Consider the following 23,615-nt stretch of genomic DNA (forward strand, 5'->3'; position numbering starts at 1 on the left):
ATATACAGGGGGGATTAAGCATGTGGCACTGTATACAGAGGGTACAGAGTGTGTGGCACTACCATTAGGATGACTGTGTGTGTATGGCACTTTATTTTCAGCAGGCATAGTATGTGACACGATTGTACTCAGGGATACCTTGTATGCTGCTATTATATTGCAGGAACTGTATTGGGACTATATACAGGGGCACAGAGTGTGTGACACTATCAATAGGAGGCATTACCATTAAGGGCACTGTGTGTGATGCTTTATTTCCAGGGGGCATAGTATGTGACAGGATTATATCCAGGTGCACAGTGTATGTTGCTGTTATAATCAGAGCACAGCATGTGGCACTATGAGTAGTTGTATTATTATTAGTAGTATTATTTATTATTAACCACTTAAATACTGGAGGTTTTTACGCTTTTGCATTTTCATTTTTCTTCCCTGTCTTCAGAGGCATAACTTTTTTAGGGTACTATTCACATAGCCGTATAAGGGCTTGTATTTCGCGGGAAAAGTTGTACTTTCTAATGCCACCATTTAATATGGCATACAATGTAGTGGGAAATGGGAAGTGGGAAAAAATAGGGTGGAATTGAAAAAAAATTCAGTTTTACGGGTTTTGGCACTTTTACCTTTTTTTAGCCCCTCTAGAAGGATACAATATGCACTAGTCAAATTTATTTTTGCTTTGTCCTTAGTTCCATAGAACTACAGTGTTAGCTTTATTTGCGGTTATCCTACAGAGGCCTGCCACCTGCAGGCCTCCATAGGAACTTCAGCTCTTATACGCTGGGTAAACTAAAAGCCAAACAAGTGGAATGTTTATATCAAAAGGTATCATTTATTATAAAATATAAATAATGGAGAGCAACAGGATGTAATACAGTACACGGAGAAGCACAGGGTAAGTAAATTCAAAGGAACCACCGTAGAACTGCGCAAGATAAAGCACAGTTCGTGCGCAATGTAAAGCACAAATAGGTACGACCAATAAAGCAAAAGCTAAGACTCTGGGAAACCAGATGAATATCACATATATGGTCTCCCCAATAGGGGTATGGTACACAAGTACCACAGGCCAGGTATAGTAACCCCAGAGTCGTAGCTAGCACACACGGTATGATGTAGATATCACAATCAGCCAAAAACAGTAATATGATAAATATAAAGTCACTTAGGCTGAAATCAAACCATAACTAACGTGCGCCTAATTACAAGGGACCCATCGTGGATACATACAGGGGTACCCCGCACGTAGCATGGAACCGCGCTAAGTACTGGACGTACCTGAAGACATGGTGGCAAGATGAATGACCGGCCCTGGGCGCGAGACCTCGACGCGCGTTTCACCTCAACGGCTTCGTCAGGAGGTACTATATAATGCATAGGCAGGGTATATATAGAATGTAATGGGGGTGGGGCGATGGACAAGAATCACCTGAATGCGGCACACCTGCGGACCACTCGATCGGGCGCGGGAAGCACCATGGTACGCGGCGCCATCTCCCAGCGCATCCACGTCTGCGCACCGCGTAATTTGTATTATTGACCCATATGATCTGACTGGATGCTTTTTGGATTATGTAGAATAATGACTACATGTATACTATTGACAGTACTCTTCTATATATATATGATGTTTTCACTTCACTATTTCCTTTTTATTCACCACATTACCAGATCATCTGTATGATCGCTATAATGATACTGCGGTTCCATTGTTATGGACCCCCAGTACATCACATGCTTTTTATCTATTTGCCACGGAATTATGCTATAGCTAGCCATTCTCATGGTTCCATTTATATGGACCTCCTATATGTCACTTTTTTATTCGATATGTCACTATGAGTGTAGTTCACGAAGTTACGTTATTAATTATTATATCTATGATCATGCTATTTCTTCTTATTATTTTTTTTGATTCATATTAGACATCTACTGAGGGATTTCTCCCTATATGATATTTCCTGTGAGCGTGGGACCCTGTGTGGATACAGCGGGGACGTGCCTATAGCATTGTGGCAATTTTGTGACCCATCATCCAGTTCTTTTTAGAGCGGCGGATTGCGGTTCACCTGCGTTCCACGGGGGCCGCGGGGTGCGCATGCGCTGGGCGACGCCATCTCGACGCGCTCCGTGACGTCTGTAAGCGCCCATTACATTCTATATATACCCTGCCTATGCATTATATAGTACCTCCTGACGAAGCCGTTGAGGTGAAACGCGCGTCGAGGTCTCGCGCCCAGGGCCGGTCATTCATCTTGCCACCATGTCTTCAGGTACGTCCAGTACTTAGCGCGGTTCCATGCTACGTGCGGGGTACCCCTGTATGTATCCACGCTGGGTCCCTTGTACTTAGTCGCACGTTAGTTATGGTTTGATTTCAGCCTAAGTGACTTTATATTTATCATATTATTGTTTTTGGCTGATTGTGATATCTACATCATACCGTGTATGCTAGCTACGACTCTGGGGTTACTATACCTGGCCTGTGGTACTTGTGTACCATACCCCTATTGGGGAGACCATATATGTGATATTCATCTGGTTTCCCAGAGTCTTAGCTTTTGCTTTATTGGTCGTACCTATTTGTGCTTTACATTGCGCACGAACTGTGCTTTATCTTGCGCAGTTCTACGGTGGTTCCTTTGAATTTACTTACCCTGTGCTTCTCCGTGTACTGTATTACATCCTGTTGCTCTCCATTATTTATATTTTATAATAAATGATACCTTTTGATATAAACATTCCACTTGTTTGGCTTTTAGTTTACTCTGGATGTGGTACAAGTGGTCATTATAGCTGTCTAAGTTGACAGAGCTGCCTTTTTGTAGGTTAATAGTATTTATATATATTCTCAGGCAATTCCTCATACATGGATTTCCGAGCACGTGACAAAAATTGGTTGTCACAGTTGGGAACAGTATTTGGGGATACTACGGCACAGGACACGGAGAAATGTGATAGCAAGGAACTTAAGCTTAAGATCAGAGAGGCCCTGAAAAAACGGACCAAGTTGTGGTGGAACAAGGCCGCATTAGAGAATTACCTAAATAGGAATATCATACCACGGGGTCTTAGGGTCCAAATATTTCCCACGTTGGAGGGGGAGGACCCCACATTTACCACCAAATGGGAGGAAACCCTCACTAAATGTTCTCAAACTCTTATTGAGCTGCTCATTGGGGCAGATCGTAGAGCTTTGGAGGCTGTGGAGAAGAACATTGACGGCCACAAGGACGGTATCCAGTTACTCCTGACCAAGGAAGAACTGGAATCATTTGATAAAAGTCTAGAAGAAGATCTTGCCAAGTGGGAGCGTGAGATTCAGTCTATTAAAACCAAAAAATTCCAGAGAGATCTGGGGGATTACCAGCAGAACAAAGTATTTAGGTGGCAACGCACCAACCTCAGACCTGAATCCCGTTCACGCTCCCAATCTCTGGTGTCTTCAACATCTGAAGAAGAATGTGGAGCGCCTTTTTTAGAAGGACGCCCGGCCGCGGCACGTGGTCCGGATCCCGAAAGGGGAGGGTACAATCTACGCACCCCAGTATACAAACGGAAACACTGGAATGGGAATGGCCGAGGGAAGAGAGTACAGAACTGAAGGTAATTAACCTTTCTACCATTAGTCTCACTTTAACACAACAGCAGGTTCTGCAGAAGGGGCTATCCTTTTCCCCAGTGGGTAGATTTGACTATTTTGAAGTGGTCAAAGATCTGGAATTGTTTGCTCGTAAACTTCTATTTAAGAAGCATTTTAGTCGTGGTCATGACGCGACTGCCTTGATGTCGCCGGCTGAGAGGCAGGCGATTCGTGACCTGGAATCCCTCTTAGAGGATCAGATGGCTACTGTACCCAGTAGGTCCCCCATACATCTGCACAGGCGTTCACGTACATTCCCCCCTAAAACATTGTGCCCCGCGGTGGATGTCTTTGTGAAATTAGTAAAACGAGATTTAAATATAGACCATGTACATATTGGAAAAGACAACTTGACTCGTTCACAGAGACAGGCACTGCGGGAGTTACAGGAATTGAGAGATGTGGTTATTAAACCTGCGGATAAGGGGGGTAATGTCGTGATATGGCCTGTGCAGATGTATGAAAGAGAGGTCTTTAGGCAGCTCAATAATAAGGAATGCTACCGTAGAATTGAGAGGGACCCCACTACACTTTATAAAAACGAGTTGGATGATATTCTTGCTGAAGCCTGTGATCAGGGCATCATCACTACTAAAATGATGGAAGGGTTGAGAGTCGACTTCCCGGTCAAAGCTACCCTATATTTGCTCCCCAAGGTGCACAAGAGCCGTACCCATCCTCCCGGACGCCCGATCGTTTCAGGGATCGGCAGCTTGTGTACCAATGTGGGAAGGTTCATTGATTTTTTTCTCCAGAAAAGTGTAGAAACCCTTCCTTCTTTTGTTAAAGATACCACTGACATGCTGAGACGGTTAAATGGGATTCATGTGGACCCAGATGTGGTCCTTGTTACATGCGACATTGAGTCGTTATACACGTCTATATACCATGACCAGGGAGTGCGGGCATCGAGATCATTTTTGACCATGTCTGATTATGACAATAGTATGATCGAATTTATTCTGACATTGCTAGAATTTATGCTTACGCATAACTATTTTCTATTTAAGGACCGCCTCTTCCTACAGCTCCAGGGGACAGCTATGGGGGCATCGTGCGCCCCCGCATATGCCAACTTGTTCCTGGGGCTGTGGGAGAGAGAGATCGTCCAGGATACGCCTGGATATGATGCCGCCCTCCTATGGTCTAGGTATATAGACGATGTGTTTTTCTTATGGCAGGATACTATTCCGGCCTTGGAAAACTTTTTGGCCTGTCTCAACCAGAACACACGCAATATTAGACTTACCTGGAAATATAGTCTTACGAATGTTGAATTCTTGGATATAATGATCACTAAGGGATCCGACGGTTATTTGTCCACTGATCTTTTCAGGAAGTCCACTGCCGTCAATGCCCTTCTCCACGCCTCCTCTGCTCACCATCCCAATACGATTCAGGCAATACCTACAGGGCAGTTCCTAAGAACTCGCAGGATCTGCTCCAGTGATAAGCAGTTTGAACATCAAGCCGGCGTGTTGACACGACGATTCCTCAAAAGAGGTTACCAATATAATACCATACAGCGGGGCTATGAAAGAGCCCAAAAAACATCTAGAGACTCCTTGTTGGTGAGTAGAGTTCAGAAAAGGGATAACCGTGACACATGTGTGAGATTCATCACCCCTTTCAATACGAAATGGAGGTATATTCAGAATATTCTGAGGAGACATTGGTCGGTCCTACACACAGATGGCGATCTGGCGGTTTGTCTCCCCACATATCCCCAGATCACGTGGAGGCGGTCACGCAATTTGCGTGACATCCTCACGAAGAGTCACTATGTCCCCACACCCAGGGGGGGTATTTTCGGTAGTAAGGGCCCCAGGTGGGGGTCCTTCTCTTGTGGATCGTGTGCCGCCTGCAGGTATATGATTCGTTCTACCGCCTTCAGTGACTCCTCAGGCCGAAAAGACTTTAAAATCGTACACAACATAAACTGTAACACTGAGGCTGTGATATATTTAATCACATGCCCATGTAATCTTTTTTATGTTGGTATGACAAAGAGAGCCCTAAAAACACGGGTTTTGGAACATGTGTGTAGGATTCGAGCAGCGGCGGAAATCCCTGAGAGGGATTGGGAGTCACTGCAGGCGGTTCCACAACACTTTTGCAGGTTCCACGGGTCCGATCCAGGGGGATTGACGGTGAAGGGTATTGACAGAATCCATCTAGGGTCTAGAGGCGGTAATATTAAAGTGGCTCTACTCCGTAGAGAGACTAGGTGGATTGTCAACCTTGACACCGTCACTCCGTACGTCCTTAATGAATCTAACAGTTTTTCTTCCTTTCTATGAATATTGCGCGAATTTTATTGCGGGGTATATTTTTTCTTTTTGTTTTACCATATTGTACTTTCTATAATATTGTATTGTTGTTTTTTCTTTTGAGATCATACTATTCATTTCCGTGTGGGATTGGTGACGATGGACAGAGCTACCTATCGTGACAACATGGCCGCCACAAGAGAGGATGTTCGTCAAGACCTCCTAGCAACATATCTATATGATATTTTATCATTTTTTAGTATACACATATGGCGGGGCATTACTTTGTGCTTCGATAATATATGGGTTGTAGATCTTCCTGGCATATTCTAGCCAGTGAGACCCTTTACTATGACACTGTTATATTCTAAGGAGGTCTTGTTAGATTTCTGACGTGCCCGGTGCCATATGGGCATTGCCACTGTTTACATTTCTACCCTTGCTGCTTTTTGTCTTGTTGGCTGGGGGTGTCTCGGTTGACCCCGCCGGCGGCCTTTGCCGCCGGTGGTGTCACCCTGGTCACCCCTTGCCTTTTCAAGACTCTGTGGATCCTGGAGTTATCTGTGTTGGTTGGTGGGTTGGGTGTGCCTGGGGTGACACCGCGGGCTGCCATTTGCTGCCCGGGGTGCCACCCATGTCGCCCCCACCCTCTACCATTATCCTAGAGGGTCTGCATTATATAGCGCTTTACACAGTATTATCTTTGTTTAATAATGTTAGGGGATGATTCCCTGTACTTGTATAGATTGTTTTATTACACACATCTGTCAGGTCTACATGTTTTTCGCATTCTACGGTTTTTTCTCCTTGTATACATGAATTTGTTCTGTAATCTGAGAGACTGTATCATCATGTATAATTGAGAAAGAGATGGAGAGTGCATCCAGTTATGGGCTAATTATGGCCTAATTTGTATTATTGACCCATATGATCTGACTGGATGCTTTTTGGATTATGTAGAATAATGACTACATGTATACTATTGACAGTACTCTTCTATATATATATGATGTTTTCACTTCACTATTTCCTTTTTATTCACCACATTACCAGATCATCTGTATGATCGCTATAATGATACTGCGGTTCCATTGTTATGGACCCCCAGTACATCACATGCTTTTTATCTATTTGCCACGGAATTATGCTATAGCTAGCCATTCTCATGGTTCCATTTATATGGACCTCCTATATGTCACTTTTTTATTCGATATGTCACTATGAGTGTAGTTCACGAAGTTACGTTATTAATTATTATATCTATGATCATGCTATTTCTTATTATTATTTTTTTTGATTCATATTAGACATCTACTGAGGGATTTCTCCCTATATGATATTTCATGTGAGCGTGGGACCCTGTGTGGATACAGCGGGTACGTGCCTGTAGCATTGTGGCAATTTTGTGACAATGTCCCATCATCCAGTTCTTTTTAGAGCGGCGGATTGCGGTTCACCTGCGTTCCACGGGGGCCGCGGGGTGCGCATGCGCTGGGCGACGCCATCTCGACGCGCTCCGTGACGTCTGTAAGCGCCGCCGCGCATGCGCCGCCGCGCATGCGCGGTGCGCAGACGTGGATGCGCTGGGAGATGGCGCCGCGTACCATGGTGCTTCCCGCGCCCGATCGAGTGGTCCGCAGGTGTGCCGCATTCAGGTGATTCTTGTCCATCGCCCCACCCCATTACATTCTATATATACCCTGCCTATGCATTATATAGTACCTCCTGACGAAGCCGTTGAGGTGAAACGCGCGTCGAGGTCTCGCGCCCAGGGCCGGTCATTCATCTTGCCACCATGTCTTCAGGTACGTCCAGTACTTAGCGCGGTTCCATGCTACGTGCGGGGTACCCCTGTATGTATCCACGATGGGTCCCTTGTAATTAGGCGCACGTTAGTTATGGTTTGATTTCAGCCTAAGTGACTTTATATTTATCATATTATTGTTTTTGGCTGATTGTGATATCTACATCATACCGTGTGTGCTAGCTACGACTCTGGGGTTACTATACCTGGCCTGTGGTACTTGTGTACCATACCCCTATTGGGGAGACCATATATGTGATATTCATCTGGTTTCCCAGAGTCTTAGCTTTTGCTTTATTGGTCGTACCTATTTGTGCTTTACATTGCGCACGAACTGTGCTTTATCTTGCGCAGTTCTACGGTGGTTCCTTTGAATTTACTTACCCTGTGCTTCTCCGTGTACTGTATTACATCCTGTTGCTCTCCATTATTTATATTTTATAATAAATGATACCTTTTGATATAAACATTCCACTTGTTTGGCTTTTAGTTTACTCTGGATGTGGTACAAGTGGTCATTATAGCTGTCTAAGTTGACAGAGCTGCCTTTTTGTAGGTTAATAGTACTTATACGCTGGGTCTCTTCAGAGAGACTCAACGTATTAGAATGAAGGAACTGCTCCCCTAATCACCACACACTTTTGGGTTTTTCACCATTTAGATGCCATGGTCACCTGCCTGCAATCAGCATTATTGCTATTTTTAGACATTAGCCATGGACCTCTCCTGTTTTAAACAGCAGAGCCCCACCAGCTCACAAGCGGGCCTTTATTTAAATCCCCTCCCAGTGCCGTACATGTACAGCACTGGGGATCTAATTGTTAAAGCTTTATTCATTCATCTACATATGAAGAGGAGTATACATACATAATAAAAACAAGTACAATAAGCATGAACAAGACAAGTTACAAACTGGTACAGATATGTAGAGATAAAATTGGGAGAGTAGAGCACCACATGTGCATTAAAGGGCTTCTGTCACCCCACTAAACTCATTTTTTTTTGTGTACTTATAATCCCTATCCTGCGATATATCTATACATTATGTTTTTAATCATTTTCGTTCAGTAGATGTGTAAAAAAACATACTTTTATAATATGCTAATTACCTGTCTACCAGCAAGTAGGACGTCTACTTGCTGGTAGCAGCCGCAAAAAAAACGCCCCCTCCTCCTGTTGATTGACAGGGCCAGCCGCGATCTCCTCCTCCGACTGGCCCTGTCAGCATTTTAAAAATCGTGCGCCTGTGTTGATTTGGCGCAGGCGCTCTGAGATAAGGAGGCTCGCCTCCTCAGCACTCCCTCAGTGCGCCTGCGCCGATGACGTCACCGAAAGAGAAGACGTCGTCGGCGCAGGCGCACTGAGGGAGTGCTGAGGAGGCGAGCCTCCTTCTCTCAGAGCGCCTGCGCCGAATCAACACAGGCGCGCGATTTTTAAAATGCTGACAGGGCCAGCCGGAGGAGGAGATCGTGGCTGGCCCTGTCAATCAACAGGAGGAGGGGGCGTTTTTTTTGCGGCTGCTACCAGCAAGTAGATGCCCTACTTGCTGGTAGACAGGTAATTAGCATATTATAAAAGTATGTTTTTTGACATATCTACTGAACGAAAATGATTAATAACATAATGTATAGATATATCGCAGGATAGGCATTATAAATACACACACAAAAAAAAGAAGAGTTTAGTGGGGTGACAGAAGCCCTTTAAACGCTTCCTTATTGTGTTAAAAAGCTTATGAGTCTGCTTACCAGATGTTGTTGTGAAGAGTCACTGTAGATCTCTTTGCTGGTTATTTGGTGTCCCGACCAGCATGCGGTTTTCTTGGGCTGCGGCTGCGGTCCTCTGCATGTGCTCAAGGCAGGTGGCAGATGAAGAGAAATAACCTTTAAAAAACGTTGTTGCGAACCCCTTTGGCGCTGCATAGACCTTGATTGAATGAACTTCACAATTTAAGTGTCTGGTATTAAGAGATCTTTTATTATACGGTATAGTCAACGCGTTTCTGGGGCAGGATTACCCCCTTCGTCAGGACTATTTACAGTATGACATAGGAGAGAGGACCCTGCCTGCAAGGGTTTAAAATCTACAAGAAATGGGAGAAGGATATAATAGGTGAGGGTAAAAAGCTAGTCATGGCGGTATTATGGCAGCAGGTACTTTATGTTGTAGGCTTGTCTGAAAATGTTTTTCAGGTTTCTTTTGAAGGCTTCCATTGTAGGTGAGCGTCTGATATGTTGTAGTAGAGAGTTCCTGAGTAAAGAGGCTGCATGGGAGAAGTCTTGGAGTCAACTGTGGGAAGAGGAGATAAGAGTATAGTAGAGAATGAGGTCTTGTGAGGATCACAGATTGCATGTGGGTAGGTATCGGGAGATTTATGGAGGGGACAGGTTGTGGATGGTTTTGTATGTCATAGTAAGTGTTTTGTACTGGACTCTGTGGCCAACCAGGAGCCAGTGAAGGGATTAGCAGAGTGAAAAGACAGGAGAGTAATGGGAGGAGAGATGGATTAGTCTGACTTGAGGATAGAGTTGAGGATAGATTGGAAGATTGTGAGAGGGCTAGAGAGGAGGATGTTATAGTAGTCTAGGCAGGAGATGATGAGGGCATTATGAGGGAAGTCATATGAATGCCATCTTGTCTACCTCTTGTGCAGGAAATCATATAGTGTACACACCATCTTGTTGCCGTCTTCTCACAGTGGGGCTCTTCCCCTTCTTTATTCTCATGCTGAAGCTTGCATTTTTTGTGAGAGATTCACTGCTTTTTTGGCCTACAGCCTTTATGACATGCTGTTGGTATACACAGTATACACACTTGCTAAAATAAAAGTCATTTATGAAGAACACACCTCCTGTTTCTCTGTGAGATGATTTTCCTGAGCCGCTCTACAAGGACTGGATGACACACAAGATGACTCGAATTGATAAGAAACTCTCAACAGGACGGCCAGACCCTCCTAGGTAGCTGCATGGTAAGAATGTTTTTTTCTTACAAATCTCCCTCTATTCCTCCCTGTGATGAGTCTTCTGATCTGGATGAGTTATGTGTCTATAATGTCCAGTCCAAGAACCTTTTTAAATTAATGATGTTTTAGATGTGATGATGGTTAATACTAATTAACCCACTTTTGAGCGACCAGTTAAAGTATCTCACGGCTAAGATTAGTATAAGCGTGTTTTGGCGTTCCCGGACAACAGCAAGCAGGGTAGCCTCATAAGAGAACTAACAAATCGACTATATGAATGTTGATTAATGGGAATCCCTTAATGATAAGTTGAAAGAGTGTGAGTGATCTATGAGGGACAAATGAATAAGGTCTTGATTGATGAGGGATTAAAGTAGGTGTGGCTTCTTGTACATGGCAAGAAGAGTGTCTCCCTTAAGAAGGAGGGAAAAATGTGTGAAGAACATAACCATTAGGAAATTGTCATAGTGGAAAAGTAGACTGGGGACTGTTGTAACGTCTTTGGAAATTGATAAGGGAACCTTTACACAAATAAGGGTGCCAAAAGGGGCTTTATCCCAAATACACCATAGACACATCACGTGGTGCATAAGTGAATGAAAATAGGGGACCTCATCATAGCAGTCACTTTTGGACATCAAAGTCAAGAACCACCTGAGATGTAGTGTCCTATAGTCCACCCGAGAGTCTGGCTGCGTTTCAAAATCAGGAAAGAGCAACTAAAGGGGCATCCAGTTGTGAGGTTGTCATAGACTTAGTGTGTGATCAGGGTTGTCTGTGGAAAAGTCCTGACTAGGTGTACCAGAAGGACTGTTGTCCAAGGTAGGAGGACCTAGAGGAAGACTGGCCGGCCAGTTGTGTGCATAGTTAGGTCTTGGGGTGTAAAGTGCCTTGTGAGCCGGACCCAAGTTCTGTGATTGGACTGAATCAGACCATGGGGACCTAACAGAGTAAGTTTGGGGATCAAAAGAGAAAAAACTACCAAACAAATAGAGACAGAGAGAAAGCAGGAAAATATGCTCTGAAAGGATGTGATAAACTGTTTAAAAAACTGACATCTGCAAGGATGGATGTCTGGATCCTGAAGGTCGAAAACATTTTAGGAGAGAATGTAGAGGATGGCTAGTAGATAAAGGCTTAGAACACACTGCAGAAAAGTGGAAGTATTTGTTATAGTAAGTTGTACAATCTGTTTCAGTTTGTTATTTGTCTGGTTTAAAGATCTGATGGGAGAAGCAAAAAGGCCAGTGCTGATTCCCTTGAGAAGGGGACTGCCCTGTCCCGGTCCACCCAAACACTAGCTGTACCACAAGGGTAGGGTATTTAAAGTGTCCCATGAACTAGAACTACCTGAGGGAGGAAGAGCAAGGGAGCTGAACCAGAGGTTTTGGGTGTTAAAGTGCCTTTTGAGACAGACCTATCTGAGGCAGGAGGAGCTCAAAAAGTGCTTGCTGGCAAGGATATATGTGTTCAAGTTCTTAGGGTGTTGGCCCACACCAGTGCCAGTAGTTCCAGTTTAAAGGAGCTATAGTTATCAGGGTTGCATTCTGACTCTCTTAGGGACCAGCTCCCATAGGCGATGACTCTCGCCCGTCCATCCTGAACTTGGGACAATACGGCCCCCAGACCATGTAGGCTTCCATCAGTATACAGTAGGAATGGGGTATCAAACCGTGCGTAAGCCAGGATCGGGGCATTGGTCAGCGCCTCTTTCACCGCTTCAAGTTGACGGGGCGTTTCTTAGGGCCCCCAGCTGTGCCTCTTAGCAACTCGTTTAACGGGCCCACCAGATGAGCGAATTTGGGTATAAACCTCCTGTAGTAGCTGGCCAGTCCCATGAACGCCCATACCTCCCATAGCGTACTTGGCCCTTCTGAACAGCCTCCACCTTGCGTTTCTTCTTGATAAGCGGGCTCGATCAAGACCTCCAGTCCATTCAGTCGTTGTCCAGCCCCCACTGGCAGCATCAATATTCGCTCCTGTTGAGGTGGGATCTTCAACGCAGTCCTCCGTAGCACCCTCACGTCTCCAATGGCCCGTCCGGACAGGTTACTGTTTTGCAGGCTACAGCTCCTCACCATTTGTTGTAAGACCTTCTGGGTAGGCCGGTGTGCGGTGGCCCGTTGCCAGTACTTCGGCCCATTTTCACGTCCATTCCTTTCCGGGACGAATGGTCCACCAGCACGACCCCTTTCTTGCCGATGTCTTGCCCAAACAGTCGGACCCGCATCCAGACTATCCTTCGAACATCCATCTCTCTATTATCGTCAGCCGTCAGCCTGATGACCCTCCCATCTTCGGGCTCCATCATATGCCCGAAGTGCCTCTCGAAGAACTCCAAAGGCATTAGAGTGCACTCTGACCCTGTATCGACTAGGCAGCAAACCTTTCGGCCTTCCAGCTCGGCTTCTAATATGGGGCTGCTGCATACAGATCACGTTCTTCATGCAGAGGGCTTAACTTCTGGTGCACCGCCGCAGGACGCCCAGCTCCTGCAGCGGTCGGAAGTTTAACGTTGGCTCTGACGCTTCCTGTTCTGGGCACTCTCTGTCCATATGGCCATACTTTCGGCAAACCCAACAGAGGGGCCCTTTTCTGCCAGGCCCCCTCACCGGGGTTATTCTGGGTGGAGTGACACGAGGTGCGGGGACAGTTTCCGGAGGCGGGGACGGTTCTACCTTCATCTGGGACACTTCCAGCCGAAGCTCTTTCAATTCCGCCCGCAGGGCCTGGACCATATCCTTTAAGGACTCCGATTCTTCAGATCCCGGCCGGTCCCTTGTAACATGCGCGCTATTCCCCACTCTCGCTGCCGTAGGTATGGGCTCTTCCTCCCTCTCTACGGCGGCTAAATAAACGCTGTAGAATGTCATATCGGCCATTGTTCGGGTCATCTCTTGTAATTTATCTTGTAGGAATTTATTGGAGAGCCCCACTATGAACTGATCTCGTAGAAGCCGGTCCACCTCCCGGAAGGCGCCCATAGCCTCAGGGTCTCTTCGTTGTATCTCATTCAGTGTCTCCTGTAGAGCATTGGAATATTGAATCAGGGTCTCGCCCTCTCGTTGGGGTCGGTTAAAGAAGTGACTCCGTAACTGTACCACTTTGGCCCGCCCTCCTTGGGCTCTTTCTAGCAGGGAGAATATCTTCTCTAGGGTATCTCTCTCAGAGTCAGGCCTTACCATCACTGTCCGCCTGACGTCACCCTCTAGGGCTCCCAATGCAACCTTGGCCCGCAGTTCGGGGGTCAGGTTACACATTTTAACCGCACTTCGCACCCTTTCAGTCCAGTCCTGCAATGTCATGTTGTTACCGTCATACTTTGGAAGATGACGCAGCAGTGCCCCTACAGGGATGTATCCTACTGGGTAGCCATATTGTTAGAGGCAAGCTGAACTTCCGCCTGTGCACCCTGGGCTGGGTCCTGATCCAGCACCACTGGCACCGGGGGACGATCTCCCGCCGCGTTCCCGTACATAGCGGTCGCTGTATCCTGCCGACTACGCCAAGTTGTAAGCCGTGTACCGGGGTGGGCTCCCCAGAATACAGCGAAGTCACAGACAAGGAAAGCGACACTGACACCAGCTTAATATGCAAGAACAGAAAACTTTACTTAAACGACAAGTAATAACATAAGCATCAGCAAAGCAATACAAACATGCATAGAAACGCTATATCCCGGACCCACAGTAAATGTCCCTGCCCAATGGACAGGCCTAGCCGATGGCGGACACAGCAGAGCCTGCAAGTCATGCTGTGCCGCTACAGAGGACACCCCTAGCCGGTGGCAAACGCAGCAGAGCCTGCAAGTCAATAACTGCGCTGCAATCCAGTACAGTCTAGCAAAAAAAATATAAATCCTGACTAACTAATGCTAGGCCTAGGCTAGTCTCTGTAACTTCAGGCGCCACACAATATATTGCAATCAGTAACCAGGTGTACTGACCTGTGTTCGTTCTGGGCCCGAGGATGCAGCCTACCAGAGATAGCCACTAACTTCTCAGCAACCGGCCTTGCTTGATAGTGAGGCCTTCTGTCACAGCCACTATCTCTGGCTGTGACCTTCCGTCCTTGCTCGTTCGGCGCTCCTCGCTGCAGTTTCGTTTCTGTGTGTTTTTTGTGATTCTTTATGGGTTAACTCCCCTGTGTTCCTATCTGGAGTTAATCCTCTCTGTCTGATCCATGGGTGTGGCCTCTCTGCTGCACCCATGGAACCTGTATATAAGGTTGAGGTTTCCTCAGTTCTGGGTCAGCTCTCCTGGTGTGTGTTGTCTTGTCGTGTCCTGCTCCTAGTTTGTACTCACTCTCCTATGCTGCTGACCCATGGAATCTGTGTCTGTCTGTGCTCTGTGGGTTTCCTACTTGTTCATTGCCGTCCTCTTTCCTGTGTTTCTGTTATCTGTTCTGCCAGTTATGTTTGAGTCACCTTGTGTTTATTCATATGTCTCTGTTCAGCAAGCCCTTGCTGCAGCGTGCCTTGCTGCAGATTGCTATGGGCAAGGCCACGCAGTATACCACTGATGCAGCTAGTCCTTCTCTGCTCATTGCCACTCCTGTTCCCTTGCGTGAACTCCTGCTTGTGTTTTTAGTTGCCTGCTTGTATTTGCCTGTTTGTTATGTTTGCCTATGTACCGTCAGTACCTTCTGGTACCTGTTGTCCGTTTGCTCCTGTTGTCACTGGCTAGTTCACGCTCCAGAGTGGACCCTGGCAACTCCCTGCGGCAAAGCCTAACCCTACCATCTGGGGCCCTAGTGAATACCAGGAGTTGCTTAGTCACGCCCCTCTGGAGTATTACTAGACAGTGGAGCAGTGGGGGTTTTCTTCCCACTGTGTGGACGGTACATAGAGCTCTCAATTTCCCTGTGTTTCCCTCCTTGGATTCTGTTTGTGCAATAAGCTCTGTTGTGACTGTACCGTATTGCTGTATGTTTTTGCTTGACGACGTGGAGGTCTCTCCTGGGACCTCCAACTCGTGACACCTTCTGTCCACACTGGTCTTCCTGGGACAACCTCTCTTTCAAAAGAGCTGGATACAGAAAGGATATTACAGCTACTCTCCTTCTTCTAAGTGTCCATTAACTGCCGGACATCTGCAAGCCAGGATGGAATCGGATTCAGTCCCTCACAGCACAATCCTTCCACCATGCCAGATCAACACACTTCCTGGTTCACTCACAGGCAGCAGCATGAGTCATCATCTGTTTTGCATATTTAAATCTCAGAGTGTGCTGCTGTAGCTGCAAAACAGTGGCCTCTAGTGTCCGGAATGCCAAATGACAGTTTAAGTAAAGACATTATGCAGAAATAGCTGTTTCACAATCTCACAGAAGTGCCAGAGAGCCAGACCTAGGGACTGCAGGATCACACAGAGCAGATTATGGGGAATCTGATGGGGGGACTTGGCAGAAACCTGAAAGGGAAACCTGACAGACAGATTGTGATGAAAAGAGAAGGTAGAGATGCAGTGAAAGGGTGTAGCAAGTTGTTGAAAAACACTAAAATGCCTAAAGATGGAAGTTTAGATGTTGAATAAAATGGATGACACTGTTAAACGCATAGCCCATATTAAGATTTCCCTGAACTAAGAATCTCATTGTGGGTAACGTGTGCCTGGGAAGACAGGTCTGTCTCAGTAAGTGAGACTTCAGGAGTTAAAGAATCGGGCAGACAGAGTGTATCTGCTTTTGTCACAGTATGTAATTTGGTTGAGCTCATGAAAGGGAAAACAGCAGTGGAAAGTTGTCAAACAATGAAGTGCTTGTACTAAGGCTTTAAATGTTGGTCATGATGAATTGTCTTTATTTTGTTTAATACAGATTACACACAAGAAGAAACAGAGTGAAGATTAAAAAGTGAAAGTAAGAATCCTGGGAACGAGGGATAACCTATAATGCTGTGCAGGAGAGTTTTCAGACACTGTAGGGAGGACATGGGGACAGCATAGGGAGAATGTAGCTCAGTGCAGGCTCTGTAAACTAAAAAGATCCTTAGGAGACAGTGCAGTTTGTATCAATCCCCTGTGTAGGGCACAGAGCTATCTAATTGAATGGTGCCAACCTTGGTTATTAGATAAGCAATTCCATTACGCCTTTATTCTCAAATTGGGGTGAATAACCTGTGTAATATAACTGTTATAGTGGTGTCCACCTGATTTAAGAGATAACAATTTCATTAGGCCTTGATTCCCATACTGGGATGAATAACATGTGTAATATAACTGTTATAGTGGTGTCCACCTGATTTCATAGATAAGCTATTCCATGAGGCCTTGATCTCATATTGGGGTGAATAACCTGTGTAATATAGCTGTTAGTGGGATGTCCAACAAAGAGGTGCCAGGGCCCTCCAAAGAACCAGACAGTGGCTAAAATATTGCGTATAGCCTGCAGAAGGAACAGAAGAAGAAGAGGTTGTGATAGCAGCAGCTGCAGCAACAGGCCAGAATGCCAGTGTCATCCAGTGGTCATGTCTTGACGACTAATCCCGTTGTCCTGGAATGGTTGACTCGGTCTTCAACATCCTCTCAAATAAAATCAGATACCCCCAGCCAATAGTCTGTGGCTCCTCTGACACCACACTTAGTTGGCATGGCCTACAAACAAGCTCTGTGCCCTGTGTCCTGAACCTGCCACTTTCCTTTTATTCTTTTTCTGTCAGGCAAGTGATTTATGTTGCTAGCTCTGCTCCACTTTTCAGCAAGGAAGATATTACTGAGAACAGTCAGCAGCTACTGCCCAGCCAAGATTTGGAGGAGAGGTTTTCTGCTTCCTCCTGTTGGAGTGCAGGTAGTGACGATGGGAGTCGAGTGGGAGCATGTGTTGTGAACGGTCAGGGATGAGGCCATGAGACTGGTGATGGTGACTTACGGTAAGTGACTAGCAGACAGCAGTGGATGATAATGTAGGCGACCGCACGTGGGAGCCGGATGAAGAGGGGGCTTCAGCATTATCATCAGGGGGTGAGGGTGGCAGGTTGCCCGTAAGACATCGGCAGGGGGGCAGTGTGCGGTTGAGCTAGCAGGGTTCCAGCATGGCCGTAAGTCAGCAGGGTGGCAGCAGGGTGCAAGTATGGCTGTGAGTCAGCAGGTTGTTAACAGTGTGGGATCTGGAGCCAAACGTGCCCAGGGTAGACCATCTGCTGCTCAGGAGCCTACCTCTCCAGAAACAACTAGCGGTACATGGGTTCATAGTGACAGCGACAGGCAGTCAGAAAGCAGTAGTGTGGTTAAAATGCCAAGGACATTAGCGTGGTCGTATGTAGGTTCTGTGGGCAGAAGGTGAAGCCATCCAGGTGGCAATGTTGGCAACAAGGCCCTGCGTCAACACATGGAGTGTCACCATAAAGTGGCCTGGGAAAACTGTGGCGCTAATGTAGTGGTACAGCATGAAGCATCTCTCAGCAGCCCCCACTCCTATCCTAGCAGTCAGGCCTCCACCACCTCCAACAAAGGAGCTGTATTTCCTTCCTATCGTCTAATGGTCCTGATGCTCATCCTCCTACTCCTCGTCATGCGTTTCACCAGCAATCGATCACTGATCATTTAAAAGAGACAACAGTATGCTTGCACTCCCAAAGTCATCACTACTTCTGTAAAAAAAAGCTGTACAACCTCTGCATACATATGTACAGCAGAAGGTGGGCCAGTCCATGAGCCTGTCGATGTCTGGTACAGTTCAGAGCAACGTCAACATGTGGAGCTGTAAATATGGTCAAGGACAATATAAGTCCTTTATGGCCCACTAGGTATATGTGGTTCCTCTCCAGGCACCCCAGCAACTTGGCCAGGTGATGGCAATGCCGCCACATGTTCTCATGCTGTGATTGAGGCACCAATATACTCCTCCGCCTTGTCATGCTCTCCCTTGTCCTCAGCCTCCACTGTAGGCACAGCTTAGAGTGGTTCTCCAGCATACCACCTATGCAGAACACAGTGGTGTCACATTGTTTTGCACCTGTCCAGCCTAGGCGAACTGAGTCACACCGGGGAGGAACTGCTCGGCGTCATCAACCAATAAATTGAATACTGGCTGTCTACTCGACAACTGAAGATCTGAGCCATGGTCATTGATAAAGGAAAGAACATTGTGTAGGAGCTGTGTCATGGAGGGATGACCCATGCGCCCTGAATGGAGCATGTCTTTAATATGGTTGTAAACCGGTTCCTGAAGTCATCCACCCAACTGCAAGACTTCTTGAATATGGCCAGGAAACATTGCATTCACTTCAGCCATTCTTACCCTGCAAAACACACCCTCCTTGAGCTGCAAAATCATAATGGTGTTCCCCAACATCACCTCATATGCAACGTTTCTACACGTTGGAACTCCACCCCCCACATGTTGGGCCAACTATATGAGCAGAGGAAGGCAGTGAACAATTTTTTGATGATGCAGTCAGACAGTGGTACTGCCCTTTGTAACTTCGACGTTAGCCAGTGGCAGCTCATGCGTGACACCTGCAATTTACTCAGGCCCTTTGAGGAGGCCACTTTATTTGTCAGTTGCCAGGACTACAGGATGAATGATGTCATTCCATTCCTTCACTTCCTGGAGCAGATGCTGATAAATCTGGCTGGCCAGGGGAAAGGAGATGTGGCACCATCATCTCACGGTCACCTGAGTCCTCTGGGGGCTAAACTAGCAGAGGAGGAGGACATTAATGCCCAGGAAATGTATACAGAAATAGGTGATTTATCTGCAAAAATTACAGGAGGGGAGCAGGAGGAGTTCGAGGGCAATTACGAAAACCAGGAAGATAACCCCAACAGACCGTGGCAATATGCCGTGGAAATGGAGGCAGGTAATCCCTCTAAGTCCCTTGCAGAAATGGCTAGATGCATGCTGAGTTGCTTGGGTAGTGACAGCCGCATTATCACCATTTGGCAGAGGAATGACTACTGGCTCTCCACACTATTAAACCCTCACTATGGGGCCAAAATGGGGGCCATTTTAACACCCGCTGAGAGGGATGAAAACTTAAACTACTATCAAGACATCCTAAGTAGTCGATTGGTCACTGTTTATGTGCGCCATTGCCCATCCTCATGAAGGTCTGACTGCGGGGACCCCCTGCGCTCACATTCCACTGCCATGACTGCTGGAGGGAGTTGGGTGGGGGCAGGAGCAGCACCAGCTCTATCAGCAGCAACTTAAGTCTGGTGGCTCTTCTGCCTACTGAAGAAACCACTCAGCAGTAGCAGGGCATGGAGCAGAACCTGAACCAACAGGTAGTAGTATACTTGGACTGCACCCTGCCACCTGAGATCCAAGATCCCCTGGACTATTGACTACTTGATTTGTGGCTGTAACTGGCCAAGTTTGCCCTGGGCAAGCTTTCCTGTCCAGCCAATAGTGTGGCATCATAGCGGGTGTTTAGTACCTGTCACGGTGGGGAGTGGGGAATACCCCCCACCGTACGATGACTGGGGGATAAGGAAAGCAACTAGGCCTGAACACAAGGATAAGGGAGCAGGTCACCTCCTAATGCATGCCTATACCTAGACCTAACTCCTCACCGTATGAGCGGACCTGGATGGTAGGACGGCTCATACCCTGGATACCTAAGGCCCTGAGTCACCCTGAGAATCCCTCACAAAGGAGCTGGGGAGAGGCGCCCTGTTCTTCCAGGACATGGAAGAACAGGAGTCTCAAAAGGCCTAGAAGCAGGGAAAGGAAATTACAACATGCAGCAAGAGAATCGGCAGGTAAGAAAACAAGATGACACACTTACCTGCCGCTGCCACCACGACTGGAACCCGTGAATACGTACCGGAGCCCTAACACCAAACAGGACTCCGTACCAGCAACTCACACAGGTATCCAGCCCACCAAACTCCGCCAGGACCCCCATGCCTCAAGGTGCATGGCTGCCCCAGGTGGCACTGCATACAGGCTAGGAAGTCTAGCAACCATGCTGGAAGATATCACCAAACATTCCAGACAAGAAACACCAGGCTAGACACTACAACACAACAAGGTGGTTAACCCCTCCAGCACCGGACAGAGGAGGAAACAACTGACAGGGGGAAGTGCACACACCAGCATAAAAAGCTACACGTTGCCGCAGGCAACAACATGCAAGGCAACTGTTGCCACAGGCAACAGCAAGCGGGGCATAAGTGTCACAGCGCACATCAAAGGCCGAGACAGTACCCCAAAAAGAACTCCCCTTTGAGAGATTAACCTTTCTAAAGATGAATCAGGCGTGGATCAGCCAGGATTTCCACACACCAGTGCCTGATTCATCAGACTAGATCTTTCTGGCAGTAATGTTCTGACTGCAGTGTGTTGCCACACCAGAACATTTAGAAAAATGGTCCATTACTTCTGATCACATGCTTCAGCAACTATTCTGATGCTGCAACCTGCCTGATGCCACAAACTTGCTGCCTCTGCTGCAATCTTCTCCTTCTGCCACCCACCATCTTATGATGTTACTTCCACTGCTGTTACCTTCCTACTCTGTGACTGGGTCATTATGTTGACTCCTCATGCCAGTCTCATGGCCACATCCTTAACTGCTCACAATACCTGCTCCAACGCGACTCTCATTGTCACTACTTTCACGTCTACAGGAGGAAGCAGCGGACCTCTCCTCCAAATTTGGGCTAGGCAGTAACTGCTGACTGTCCTGAAAAAGCTTGTCCTTGCTGAAAAGCAGAGGAGAGCCATCAGGACACAATACTTCCTGTGCAGAAGGAGCAGAAAAAGAAAGAGGCGGGTTCAGGACACAAAGGGCACGGAGCTTGTTCCTGGGCCATACCAACTAAGTGTGATATCAGGAGAACCCACCAACTCCCACTGTGGGTGTCTGATGTCAGTTCAGATGATGTTGAAGACTGAGTCAACCATTCAAGAACAGTTGGATTGTAGGTCAAAATATGACCGCTGGATGACAGTGGCAGCTCTGGCCTGTTACTGCAGCTGCCGCCTCCACCACCCCTCTCTTCTTCTGCTGCTATTTCTGCAGGCTACAGCAACATTTTTGCCACTGCCTGTTCCCTCAGAGGGCCCTGGCACCTGTCGGTCGGACATACTGTACAGTAGCAGTAACTGTATATGTAAAACAAATTATTCAATGTCAATGTGGACACACTTATAACAGTAGTATTAAACAGTTTATTCACCCCAATTTGAGAATCAAGGCTTAATGGAATTGATTATCTATTTAACAAGTGGGCACCCCAATAACAGTAAAAACAGACAACTCATTCACCCCAATTTGAGAATCAAGGCGTAATAGATCTGTTTATCTATTAAACAAGGGGGACACCCTAATAACAGTTAAATTACACTTTTTATTCACCCCATTTTGATAATTAAGCCGTATCAGACCTGCTTATCTTTTAAACAAGATGGACACCCCAATAACAGTTAAATTACACTACTCATTCACCCCAATTTGAGAATCAAGGCGTAATAGATGTGCTTAACATTTAAGCAAGGGGGACACCGCAATAACAGTCAAATTATACTACTTATTTACCCCAATTTGAGAATCAAGGCATAATAAACCTGCTTATCTATTTAGCAAGGGGGACAACCGGATAACAGTTAAATTACATAGCTTATTCACCTCAATTTGAGAATCAAGGCATAATAGATTTGCATACTGTATCTATTAATCAAGGGGGGCACCCCAATAGCAGTTAACCCCTTAGGGACTTAGGACGTATCGGTACGCCATGTTTGCCGAGTCCTTAGTTTAAAAGTTTAAAAGTACATTGCAGCGCGGAGGGGGTTAATTGTGACAGGATGAAATCATTCAGCGAGCATCCTGTCACAACATCGGGGGGGGTCATGTGACCCCCCCGTATTGGCGATCGCCGCAAACCGCAGGTCAATTCAGACCTGTGGTTTGCGGCTTTTACCTGATGTTGCGGCGGGGGCGGGCGGTGCCATCGGGTCCCCATGCGGCTGTGGGGGGGACCCGATGGCATGGAAGGCAGCGCAATGTCTAAGGAAGGCATCGCACTGCCTTCAGGTGACGAGCCTGTGAGATCCAGCCCCCTGGCTCTCACAGGCCGGAAGCTGTATGAGTAATACACACAGTATTACTCATACAGCCAATGCATTCCAATACAGAAGTATTGGAATGCATTGCAAAGGATTAGACCCCCAAAAGTTCAAGTCCCAAAGTGGGAGAAAAAAGAAAGTGAAAAAAAAGTTGAAAAAAGAAAGTTTTCCCCCAATTTTCCCCAAATAAAGTTTAAAAAAATTGGTAAAAAATAGGGGGGAAAAAAGTATACATATTAGTTATCGCCGCGTTCGTATCGACCGGCTCTATAAAAATATCATATGACCTAACTCCTCAGATGAACACCGTAAAAAATAAAAAATAAAAACTGTGCTAAATAAACAATTTTTTGTCACCTTACATCACAAAAAGTGTAATAGAAAGCGATCAAAAAGTCACACGCACCTCAAAATAGGGCCAAAAAAAAGTCATCTCATCCCACAAAAATCATACCCAACTCAAGGTAATCGCCCAAAAACTGAAAAAATTATGGCTCTCAGACTATGGAAACAATAAAAGATGATTTTTCTTTTGCTTCAAAAAAGAAATCATTGTGTAAAACTTACATAAATAAAGCAAAGTATACATATTAGGTTTCGCCGCATCCGTCACGGTTATCCGTCTATAAAAATATCACATGATCTAACCTGTCAGATGAATGTTGTAAATAACAAAAAATAAAAACGGTGCCAAAACAGCTATTTCTTGTTATCTTGCCTCACAAAAAGTGTAATATAGAGCAACCAAAAATCATATGTACCCTAAAATAGTACCAACAATACTGCCACCCTATCCCGTAGTTTCTAAAATGGGGCCACTTTTTTGGAGTTTCTACTCTAGGGGTGCATCAGGGGGGCTTCAAATGGGACATGGTGTCAAAAAAAAACAGTCCAGCAAAATCTACCTTCCAAAAACCG

This window comes from Bufo bufo, chromosome 6 (assembly GCF_905171765.1).
Source record: "Bufo bufo chromosome 6, aBufBuf1.1, whole genome shotgun sequence".
NCBI classification, from domain to species: Eukaryota; Metazoa; Chordata; class Amphibia; order Anura; family Bufonidae; genus Bufo; species Bufo bufo.